This window comes from Myodes glareolus, chromosome X, assembly GCF_982192425.1.
Source record: "Myodes glareolus chromosome X, mMyoGla1.1, whole genome shotgun sequence".
In the NCBI taxonomy this organism is placed as follows: domain Eukaryota; kingdom Metazoa; phylum Chordata; class Mammalia; order Rodentia; family Cricetidae; genus Myodes; species Myodes glareolus.
The window spans coordinates 102,276,143-102,289,723 of NC_142053.1; positions in this window are offsets into that span (position 1 = coordinate 102,276,143).

Here is a 13,581-nt window from a genome sequence, read left to right on the forward strand (position 1 = left end):
GAGCAAATTTTGAGGCTCTATTTTTATTTATTTTTAATTATTTTATTATTCTTTGAATGTTCAATACATTTAAACATTATATATTAAACTTATGCATTTACCACAGCCTCTCTATAACTTCCTCTAATATATCATCACATCGTACACCTAGCTTAATGCCTTGGCCAGACACTGTTGTTTAAGAAACCTACCAGTGGTCAAATACTCAAGAAGAGTGATAGCCATCAGTTGTCAACAGCTCCTCCAATATGATTAGAGCCTCAGAAGACATGTCTTATACAAATAATCAGGACTTTTATGAGCTTTTTTGTGTATCAATCATGTCTTATCCTTCCCCTACTGCTGGTTGTTATATTCACTCTATCCTTTGTTCTGTATCTGCAAAATTGCCTGAGCTTGGATGGTGGAAAGTTTATGCAGGTAACCCACCACAGATGAGCACACTGAGACTTATATAAAGCACTTGGACCAGTTATGAGTCTTTTCATTAGGCACTACATAATGCAAATAGAATCTCCTCTGACTAAGACTGAGGGTAGTCCAGGTCTATCATAATAAATATAATTACTTAAAATGCAATTGTACACCATGATATTATAGCAGAAACAAAAATAGAAGTTCCTCTCAGGGACTATGATGTCCACAGTCATGGGATTTAAATCAGGATTATAGTAATAGGCCTTAAATCCTTCTCACAGAGCAGGCACCATATCTATCTGATCAGAATTATTTTTTGATTACACTTACAACATTTATACAATTCCTGTAATAGTGAACACTTCTTGCCAACAGTTCGGTGTTGTGGCACGTAGGGTTCAGTGCTGTGTAAGAGGGTTGATGTCTCATCATCCTCCCAAAATTGCATAGCACCATCTTGTACTGTGAAATCCATTCAGGAGGAAAGGGTTTTCTTGGTTAGTTCAGGACTAACTTTATGTCCTAAATAAAAAGTAAATGTTCTCTTCATCAGTAGGGTATTACAATCTAGTTATTGTGGTCAACCAAGAGCAAGCAATATTTGTTTGTTTGTTCATTTTTTGGTTTTCTTTTTTAAATATGTTCATTGTCATAGTTAGGATTTCTATTGCTGGAAAGAGAGATCATGATCACAGCAAGTCTTAGTAAGAAAATCACTTAATTGAGGCTGGCTTGCAATTTTGAAGATATATTCCATTATTGTAATGGAAGAAAGCATGGCAACACACAGTCAGACATGGTGCTAGAGACAGAGCTCATTCATTCCACCCATCACAATCATGAAGCAGTAATTGGAGCTATGCTCAGAATTTTCATCTGGATCAGCAGACAACAGGAAAAGAAAGTGTGTGAGCTTCTGAAACCTCAAAACTCCCCACAACAGGGCTATACTAACTCAGTAATGTCACACATCCTAACAGCGGCACTTCCTCTAGGAATATGCAGGACATTTTCATTCAAACCATCAAAATCATGAAACAGTGATTTTAGCTATGCAATCATTTGACAGTAGTATTTGGAAGTTCTCAAATGACCAAAATGGTCAGAGACAAAGAATTGAGTTGCTCTTGGAAACACTGAAGGTAGCACCCACTTCAGCCAAGAGTGACTGATGTAGGAATTTTCATCCTCAGAATTGTGGGAGAACACATTTATATATTGTTCATTGTCTTCCTTTCTTTTGTTCCTTTCTTCATTCATTTGTTTAGTACTTCATTATTTTTCTGTCTACAGTGCTATACCTAGGCCTCATTCATTTTATGAATAGTAAAGTACCAATGTTATTTAATCTAATTGTAACTTGTTCTTCTTTTAAAGCAAATTCTAATGGTAATTTATTATAGGTTCATAAGAAAATTAGTCCATCTAGGGTATATGACTTCACTTGCCCTGAGAAGCTGAATAGGTTTCCAGTACCAGACATGATTTCCTTCTTGTCAAGTGAAACTGATATCCAATTACACAGCTGTTATTTGCCAGCACCATGTCAGTGCCACCTCTTTTACATTCATGCACATCTTTCCATGATTATAATTGTCATGGTTCATGAGTATGAACATTTAATTGGTGCCTTTGCTTGGAAACTTGTATTCTGTCTTCTAGTACCAGAAAGCTATACTGGAAAAAAAGAAGTTTTCAGGTACAATCTAGTTCAGATCATACTGGAGGCAACCAAGGGCTGCATTGATATTATTTTGGAGTCACTTTTATTACCCATACCAACCCTTCAAATGCAGGTTTCTCATTTCTGGTACTGGGAATTTGGTTAGTTTGTGGTTTGTGGTTCTTGTAGTGTAAAGCCTTCTCAAGTGGCTTAACTTCCTATAAGATTATATATATCATAATATATTTTATATAAACTTCATTAAAGAAGCATAATTTCTTGCTACATTATAAATCTTACCCCTATACATGCAGATAATTGGTTATACCTATCACCCTTCATCAAAGATACTTCTATTTACATTAAATGGAGATCATCACAGTTTTCTGTCATTTTCTGTCAGGGACCATCTTCATCAAAAGGAGCCTCCCTTCATCAAAGATACTTCTATTTACATTAAACGGAGATCATCACAGTTTTCTGTCATTTTCTGTCAGGAACCATCTTCATCAAAAGGAGCCTAGGTAACAACACCCTAGGTCCAGATTTGTAGTCCTAGTTGTTGTCAAAATTTCGAGCTACCTCAAACTCTCTGACCTACAGATAAGATGTAAATAAGATAATTCTGTGCCTCTACAAATTTCTCCCTTGGCCCAAGCTGACTGACTACCTTCTTGTTGAAGACTCAAAGAAGGAAAGATGTGGTTCCCAGCTCCCTTGGGGCACCTAGACCTTAGCACAACTGACTCCATGATGGAAATAATTCAGGCCATAAAACTCAGCATGTAGACAGACAACACCACTTGCCAAGATGAAAACAAAGACTTAATCCATCAAAGTCCAAATGTTCTGGGAAAGTCTTTAAATGTACTACCATTGCTTTTTGACACCTATATCTCTGTTTCTGGCTAACTGTTCTTGTTAACTGAAGTATGTCAGACCAGGATATAGTTTTTGTACTTAAAAGCCCACCATGAGAAAGGCTCAGGGCTACACTGGGATCCCAAACACCCTGTGTAGTTGCAGCTGCCAAAGAAAGACTTTTTATTGACTTAGAAAAAAAACCAAATTCCTTCCTTTTAATTAATTTTAATAAAGACTGAGCTTCCATCACAGTAAAGATGATTGTGTCTATCTTAGGTGAACATTTTTTTTCCATTTTCCAGACTTACCTGCCTTCGGTATGCACATTGCAATCATACATGCCCATGTCTTAGGGGCCTTGGGGAAAAAAGGATCATACATGTCTCTGACTGTCAACTTCTATAAGCAAAGGGTTAAGTAAGAAAGCATCTCTAGTCACTTTGTACCTTTACACTAGCTTTTTGTCAAGAAAGTTTACCAATAATGAGATAATCATGTGCAGACAGATAATGCTTTGCAATATACATGCTCCTATGGTTACAATATTTCCTAAATAAAGGAGTGGAGGATGATCAGAGGTGGGAAAGCCCTTTTGAATTGGTCTAGGGTGGTACTTAAGTTTTCAGTTGTATCATAATCTAAACTTGTCTTATTAAAATCTAAAAACTCATTGGTAATATCAAATTTCTTTGAGACATGTTCTAATATTTTTTTCTAATAAGTATCATCTTACATTGAATTAAGATAGTTACAAATATCAACAAGTCAATATCATAAGTTTAGAATAGAAATTAACAATAAACACCCAATTTGTCAAATCACAACTCTCTTAAATCCATTCTAATCAAAAACTGAGAAGAGGTTTCTGTGATGGGTGAGCATCCAGTTGCAATTTTGCTTTTTACCAATTGTCCCACTCCCTGAGCAGCAGCAAAAACCCTTAAGCTACCCTCCGCATCTCTGAAGAGGTACTTCAGTCACTCTTTGTAATGAGTCTTTCTCCCCAGAGGGAAAAATTGAGATCTTAGTTTCTTGGTCCTTTATTTTAACAGCAAATTGAATGTTATACTGACAAAATGAGTTCTGTATCCAAAGATACAGTATAAATAAACTGTCAAATATTAATCAGTGTCTTTGGACTAGCTCCAAAGTAAACAAGACACACCAAGGTCTGAAATTTTGTGCCACCAAAAAACTAGGACTCATCAGTAATCACCATGATCTTTTTTTCTCTTCTCAGACTGCAGCATGGTGGTGTAAGTCAGTAACATTGGTTTTCATTTTTACTCTTCTGTGGGGCCATTAGCAGCTACAATATCATCAGCTACAATGGTACCCCTCTGCTGTATATGCAGTCATCTCATCAACCTTTATTTTCGTCCTTTGAAAAAAGCACACACATGCCCTTGACCCCATATTAATACAAGGTCAGGTTCTTTCAATAATCCAGTGGAAGGGTCTTTTCACCTTGCTTTAGCAAAGGTCACCTTGGTGCCATTGGGACAAAATTTATCTACAGCAGACTGCTCACCGGTATATATATATATATATATATATATATATATATGTGTGTGTGTGTGTGTGTGTGTGTGTGTGTGTGTACATATGTATATACATGTATATATACATATGTATGCATGTATGTATGTAAGAATATATATATATATATACATATACACACATGATTTAAGGCATTATGTGGTGACTAAGTGAATAACTCATTATTTTTTTGAAGTTGTATGGGCAGGTTAATCATATGCCTCCTTTTAAAGACTTCATGAACCCTGACTGCTCTTAGGAATAGAGAGGAAGGGGGAGGTGGGGAGGGGGATGGAAAAGGGAGGCGAGAGGAGGTGGAAATTCCTAATAAAAAATAGAAAAATATAATTAAAAAAAAGACTTCATTTGGTTAGCAAATTTTGTGAGCTGCTTGGGGGAATTAGAGTCTTTACTCCCCTTAATAATCTCATGGAGGAGTTTAAGATTCTCTGAAAAATCAATCTTGCAAATCTGCCTGACAACCTTTAATTTACTCATTTACATTTTTGTAGACACTTGACTGAGTTGCAGCTCCTTGAGGCTACCTTTTTGTAGCTTGGCTGTCAGACTTGGAACCAGCTTTTGCTCAGCTTGGCTCATAGTTGAAACTGGGCTGGGCAGCAGGGTGCAAGCCATGTTCTCTTCTGCTTGTCCATGTCCCATCAACGTACTTGGGGTCAGAAAGCTGGTCCCTCATTGCCTGCTGTGACCACAAACCATGCTTTTTATGCTTAGCAGTCCCATCAGAGATCATTTTTAGAGGCAGCAGAGAAATTTAGCCCAGATTCCCACCATTTTGCATCTCTGAGACTGCTTCATGAGACCACAAGCTTAGACAGATATAGCCACGCCACATTTTATTATCCTTGTTTTTTTTTTTAATTTTAAATCTTGTAATCACAAACTTGGGAGAATTTTGAGTCCTGTTCTCTGTTAAAAGCCATAGATTTATCCATATATACTCCTTGGCCCATGGGCCATTTTTGCCTCTAACCATTTCCACCTATGGGCAGTAGATGCTAACTGTGGGAGACATAGCCCTTCAGATTTTCCTGTCTCCTGCCTTTCCTGGCTCCACAGCACAGAGTCAGTCAGGCTTAGCTGACTACAGTGCTTGTACATGGACTGCCACAAACTCAGTGGCAGCCTAAGCCATTGTTGGGCTGCATACCCTGAGCTCCCTCAACTCCCTCCACCCACTTAGCGGCAAAGGCTGTGACTCCATGACCACAGCACTGTCACTTTCTGGAGGTGCATGTGGGCCGCACTTTGGCCTCTCAGAGCCCAGGAACAGCCCCAAGGCAGTTGGGAGTATGCCACCAGTGTGATAGAGGAAGTATATTGTTTACACTGTCTAAAAACTCTACAAGTTCTGCTTTTGTCTCTGCTCCACCTCAGCTCCTCTGGCTATCAAAATACATCCAAGCAACTGTACAGAGGATTGAATACAATTTCCTTGTCTGATATTTACAAATATTTCTAGTTTTACTCCCAATATAATCACTGCCCCTTTCATAATAATTTTCGATATTTATACGAACACTTACCTTTTATTCTTACACCTGTGCTGCCTCATTTTGGGCAACGTCTATCATGTCCTCTTCTGTACTGCTGCCCACACATCTGTCCAATTTGGGGTTCATGTGACACCACACACAGTGGACACCTTGTGTTGGGGACCATCTTCATCAAAGGACCAAGTAATCACACTATAGGTCAGGATGTGTAGCCCTAGCTTTTTTCAACAATTTTGAGAAACCTCAATTTTCTGACTTTCAGACAAGGAGAAAAGAGATTCATGTTGGGCCTCCACATTCTCCAGTCCACTCTTTTTAACTATTCAAGTGTATATTTTTTTTTCCAAAATTTGACTGCTGTATTTCTTACATTAACATTTACCGTCATTACACTGAAAGTTACTCGAGAATTATTTGATTGAGAGAAGAATAGACTGCCTTATAACTCAGTTTTCTTGCTGTGATTACTGGAATGCACCAACATTCTTAGTTGTTCCTACTCTTTTAAGTTCTAAGACAACTATAATTATTTTCAGGATTTTAGGAACCTTAGATATTATGGTCACTCTGCTTTATACCAAACTATCAACCTGATCACCACCTTTCTGTACACTTTTACTATCTGATAATATAATATATTCAAATATTTTTCAACTCTAAACACTTACTGTAACTTTGTAAACATTCCTTTATTTTTCCCTCACCTCTCTTATTAATTTACTAAACACAGCTGTAGAGAAATTGTATAATAGATAGGTTAAATCTATACATATATTGAAACTGTTCCAGAAGAACACACACTCTATATATTTCAGTTTGAGACCTATTTTACTTCCCATTGTCCTCAGCCAATATATAATTTATTTGTTTTCTCTTATGTTCCACTGTCCCTATTCCCTTCATTGCCATCTGGTTAGTAGTACATATTTTTATTTAAAATTTCAACAAACAAAAATGCTCATGTAAGAATCTTCTTAGAATTTTGCTTTCAACTTGTTGAAACTTTATCAATGTCAGTCTTTTTTTTCCCTGTCATGAAAAAATATTCATTTATACATTTTTCTCAATTGAATCATTTTCTATGTTGACTTTAAATTTTGAATATCTTTCATCATTCAAATTTCCCCATTTAATTAACATCCTAATCCTTTTTCCAGCCTGATAATACACTCAAATGTAGATAAGATATCCTTATGTAAACTTTGATACTTGCAAGTATACATTTACTTTGGTTCTAGTATTTTGATTTTTAAATAAATGTCATTCTACATATAATATTCCCCTTTAGAGTTATACTGTTCAAAATTATTTTAAATTTTGTCAAAGTATAATAAGCAGATAAAATAAAACTTTTAAATAAAATATTAAAAATTAAATGTGGGCATACAATAAGACCATCATTAAACCTCAGATTAAGAGGATATGATACTATAAAGTGTAAAACCAAGAATAATTTACACCTTTTGTGATTGGTTGGCAAACCTTGATGCCTTGATGTTATTTTTAGGTCACGGTGTTGTTTAACCTGATTAGACTTGATTGTGAATGGGGATCTCTGTTTTTATTTTCCATAACAAGGTTATACCTCTATTATTCTAACTATTTTAGACATTTATTTTGTTTTATGTGTATGTATGTGTGCAGATGCCCTCAAAGTACCCAAGAGAATGTGAAACCCCGGAGCTGAGTGATAGGTGATGGTGAACCACTAGATTTGGGTACTGGGAACTGAACTTGAATTCCCTGGAAGAATGGTACGTGCTCTTAATCTCTCAACCATCTTTCCAGCCTATCTTATACATTTTAAATGACATTTTAACCCACCCATTTCTTTTCTAGAACTTTGGACTTTCATTTTAGAAGTAGCAAATGCTGACATTCTTTGTTTGATTCTCTTCTCTGTTTTGCATCCTGCCTGGAGGATAACTTCTATGGGTTGGATTTCCAGAGTTCTTCTGTGCTTTGATTTTGGATGCCATTTTACCAATGATACTTGTTCACAGAAAAACAAATAACAAGAGCAGAGTGATGTCAGGCACCTACTGCTTTCCATTGATCATTCCCTGTCAAAAATAATATTTTGTTGTGGCTATGCTTTCATGCCAATGGTTATCATGGAAAATAAAATTGTAGGTCATAGTTCATGAGGGGCCCTATCTCACTCAGAGGACTTGTTTGTAACAATAGCACTACTCTTTCTCTTGCCATCACTGGAGAAATGGAAATAACTTCTTCATATTATGTGTTTCTGAGTCTATCACTATTTCTAATGGGATTTTTAGAGGTTTCCTCAACTCCATAAATAATACCACCTATAAATTCTCTTCAACTTTTCCGAGTAATATATTCTCAGGAGAAAGTATATTTTAAATATTTTTAGTTTTCATTGCTTATTAACACATTTTCTCCTATCTTTTGTAAAGTTATTCATCAGTTGAGAAATAATCAGCAAAACATTCTCTTGAAACCAGTTAAACACGATTTTGCTGTGAGAACCTGATACTTATTTGTGGAGAACAGGTGGGGCAACACAGAGATTAATATTTCCAGAAAGCACTTAGCAAACTAGGTACAGTGTTAGGGTGGTACTTATCCCAAAGCCTGAGACAACTTGGTTAATGTTGGTGCCATATCCTAGTGGTTAGGAAAGGCTACTGGAACAAAGAAAATAAAGTTAGTGCCACTGATACCAACTAAAGTACAGAGTGTGAAGAAAAATGGTATTGGCCTGCCTTCTGTTAGTCTTCTTTAGCTGTCTCATGCAAGCAACACCACAAGAACAGAATGAAAATTGTTTAAAGAATAGCAATATGAGAAAAAGAAATCTTACTTCAGAGATAGTCTAGGCATTTTAATTTTATTTTTAATATAAGCAGTTGCTCAATCCATTACTGCCTTGCTGATGTTGAAACAGTGTTCCAGTATATATCTGGCTGGACTAGAAATCAGTATGCATCTCAGGCTTGTCTCATATTTTAAAATCAAGAAAATTACTATTCATATATTTAGTGTTAATACATTTGAATATTAGGAACCATGGCCATATTTCTGTTTACTGAAACATAAAATTTACAAATTGTGCTTCCTATTAGGTTTTGCAAGTATTATTATCCAAACAGATTTGGCATTAAAACTATTACATCTGTGTGGGTTTCAGAGTGTTACTTTACAAAAAGCAGTAACAGGGGATGTAAATCATTCCCTGAAAAAATATTTATATTGTACAAATTATCACTTTTTAAGGGTAAAATTGAGACTTATATAAGTCCTTGACATGCAGGGCACAAGATTAGGTCTACAAAGCCTTCTATTTTTCTTAAGACTGCTCAGGTAAATTACATTAACTTTCATTTTCTTTCCCTAAGACATGACATTTTGGGTCACCAAATTTATGTTTTTAAAAAGCCACAGTTCTTTTCCCATCAACTCTAAAATGTAGAAAGAAGAAAAAAGAAGATGTATTCAATTAAATAATTACTAGAATGAGTCATGTCATAAATCAGATCAGGGTAAAACCAGGCTTTCCAACGGATGACATTTTAGAAGCTGTGGAGAAATGCTTTTCTGAGAAAATGGAAAGCACTTGAACAGTTACGGAGAGAACTCACTCATTTAATTTAAGCAGGACCTAAAGCGTATGCACACTAACATCATCAGCTGGGAAGTAATGAGTTGTCCTCAGTAAGTTCATATCATCGATAATTTTCTCCAGGAAATAAAACAAGAACAGCAGAAATCTGCCTTTTTGATATATTGGCAAGAAGGACATACTGAAAAAGTTCCTGAATGCTGACAGAAGCATAATCACTTATGCACCAAAACTTGGCTAGAGAATAACTCAATAAGTGAGTCTTGGTGTATTAGAAACCTCAAAGAATCTCATATAATAGACACTTGTTGGAAATTTGCTCAGTGCAGATGTCCAAATATGCAAAATTGTGTTTATTGGCTCTCTCAGAAAGGCTATTCTAATAGCTAATCTCTATGTTAGTTATATGGTGATGCATGAGAAGAAATTACATTCTATGTACACTTAAGCTTCATCTCTCATGTAAAGTCCATTCAGAAAGAAGCTTAAATGATGTAAATCAAGAGTTATGAAGCTGCTATAATCATGAGGTATTCAACTATGGTGACTTTTTCTGTGGTAATCAAAGAGAGAGCACATGTGCTGCTGAGTCCCACATTTGCTAAGCACATGCAGTTTTAGTGCAGAGTGACAACTGTGGGTGAATGTGACTGGAGATTTCATGGAAATATTTTTATACATTTACTTATGTTGCTTTGCTTTGAACTCTTTCATGTGAAGTTTTGACTTATAAGTAAAGCATTTCTCACATTAATTTTATACATAGCACTTATATCCACTGTGCATTCTCTTTTGTATTGCAAGGTAAGATTGCCCACTTCACAACTTACATTCTTAATTCCTAGCAGTGTGATATTGTAACATTTCTTGTATGCTATCAGTAAAATTATATGGATGAAAACCACCTATGACTGATTCTTGGATGAGGCCTTTTTCTGCTTTTGTTGTTTTTTTGTTTGTCTTTTTTTCTTACATCCTTACCGGGTTTCCTCTCCCTCCTCTTCCCCCAGCCCCTCCCTTTCCACTCCTTGTTCTTCACCCACTTCTCTTCCGTGGTTTCTCTTCAGAAAAGTGTGGGCTTCCCATGGAAATCAAGTGTTGGGAGTTACCCTTTTAGGGTGACTCTTGCCATGAGACTAACCGCAGTGGGTTCATAAGTTCCAGCATAGGAACATGTGGATTAGAAAATGTTAGGTAGGGGGAACAGAGATAAGAAAGAAACACAGAAACATAGGATAGTATTGGGAGGGCCACTCAGTGAATACTGAATCCTGAATTCTTTTTGAGTTCTGAGTTCTCCCATGATTAATTTGTCATACACTTTAATATATCAATACAAAAGAGGATAAGAAGGCAAAAGACTGCTTTTACGTGATACAAAGGACAACCAGACCAGTTATTTGTTTTAACACTTGAGACAACAACTCATTATTTTTGAGAAAAGCATTCTGTTATTTAGGCAGTGAACCCACCCTAGACCAAGTAACCTGAAGTCATCCACTCTCTAGGTCACAACTCCTATTACAAAAGAAGGAGCAGAAGTATCTTTGAATATTCTGACCTTTAGTCAGTGTGGAGTGGATCTACTTTATGTGTCATCTTAATGTCCAAAATATCAAGAAACAACACCCTAGGTCAAGGTGTGTTGCCAGAGTTTTTGTCAACATCTTTGAGCAATCTCAAACTCTCTGACCTTCAGACAAGGTGAAATTGGCTCACATTTTTAGGCCTCCATGACCAGCCAGTAATGATATACCAAGTTGCCTTGAGACTAGGCACCTCCTCTTCTATTAAGGCTGGATAATGCAATTTGGTAGGAGGAAAGGGTCCCAGAAGCAGGCAACAGAGTCATAGACAGTTCCTGCTCCCACTGTTAGGAGTTCCATAAGTAGATCAAGTTACACAACTGTTGGAGATATACAGAGGGTCTAGGTTAGTCCCATGCAGGCTCCTTGTGTGTTAGTTTAGTCTCTGTGAGGCCCTATGATCCCCAGTTAGTTAGTTCTATGGGTTTTAATGTGATGCCCTTGATCTTACTGGCTCCTATAATGCTTCTTCTGCCTCTTCCTCAAGATTGACCCAGGTTCACTTAATATTTGGCTGTGGATTTTCATTTGTTCTGATCAGTTTCTAGATGAAGCCTCTGTGATAACAGTTAAGTAATAATAGATGAGTATGACAAAATATCATTAGGAATTATTTCATTGATATTTTTCTGTAACAATGATCATGTAATTTTTCCTGTATTATAAATTTTGAACTAGCAATGTTGCATATTTATAATATAAGCATCTTTATTATGATGCAGAGTAATTATAATCTTTTGTGGGAATGGGGTTTCAGGTATTTTCTTCTTTTTTCTTAATTTATTTTTAACAGAGAGATTTATTTGTATTTTATTGTATTTTTTTCTTCATTTCAGTAAGTTTTAGAAACAAGAGCTATAATTTTCACAGAATGAATTTGGATGGTTCCTTTCCAAACTGCTTCATAAAATACTTTGTAAGGTTGTGGTGGCAAATATCCTTTGCATCTTTTATTTAATTTTTGAGAATTTTAGAATGAATAAAATACAATTTTATATGTACTCCTCTCAACCTTCCCGATATTCCTCCTAACATGATACTTTACAATATCACATTTCTATTTTCTCAACAATCGCTATGTTGATGACTAACTGTGTGCATTTATGTTGGACCATCTAGTAGAGCCCAGAAAATCTGGTGACACCCACATGTGTATGGATATAATTATTTATAAGCATGATCACTTATGAAAATAAAAACAACAATAAAAACCAAAGGATCTATGCTAGGGACTGTTACCTACCTAACCATGAGCTTTTGACTTTAATTATAGTACAAGGATTGAAATTCCCTTCTATGGAGCAGGCCTCACATTGTTCATGTGGTCACAGATGCTGAGAGTGCCTATGTATAAGAGCCCAGATGTGTCCCCCAAACAGTGTTTTATTGTAATTATACGCCACCTGTGTCTCTTAAAGTCTTCCTACCTCCCTATCCACAATGATCTCTGAGACATGAGGGAAGGGGGTATGATATGTACATTGAATTTAAAGGTTTGTTTAAATTCTCTTATGCTCAGTACATTGACCGTTTGTGGTTTTCTGTGTTCATTGTTACCATTATAAAAAGAAGTTTTTTATATCAGGATTAAAAGACACGCTGATTTATGAGGGAAGCAATAAATCATTATGATTCATTTAAATATTACATCCATTTTGCAAAATAATAATTGTACCTTCTGCTCTACGGAAGTGACATATCTAGCAACAATTTCGTAGTTCCAATAAGATCCAGGAACAGGTTTTATCTTGTGAAATGAACCTTAAATCTCCAATTTAAAAGCAGGTGGTTACTTCCATGATGTTCATGTCACAATGTCACCAGTGGGCAAGCCTTGTCAGACTGATTATTGCTATAACTTATAGGGTTCCTAGATGAATAAGGTTGATTATTACCTTTTTCTTCGAGTATTGTGCATAGCACCTTCCAACACTGTGAAAGGTAGCTAACAGAGATGACATTTCCAGGCTGATGTTTGTTTGATTTAACCATGTTCTCTGACTCAGATATATAACATCTTCAAGAAATGGATCTTACTGTTACTTTCTAAAGGGAATTCAAGATCGATGGAAATAGTCTATAATGTTCAGAGATCTATGGGACCTACTGCTTTTATATTCTGTGAAGATGTGTCATTCTGATTGGTTTCATAAAGAGCTGAATGGTCAATATTTAGGCAGGATCTTCAGACACACAGGAGAAGAAGAAGAAGAAGAAAAAGAAGAAGAAGAAGAAGAGGAGGAGGAAGAGGAAGAGGACGAGGACGAGGACGAGGAGGAGGAGGAGGAGCAGGAGGAGGAGGAGCAGGAGGAGCAGGAGGAGAAAGAGGAAGAGCAGGAGGAGAAGGAGCAGGAGGAGAAGGAGGAAAAACAAGAAGAACAATGACAAGCAGAACAAGAACAAGCA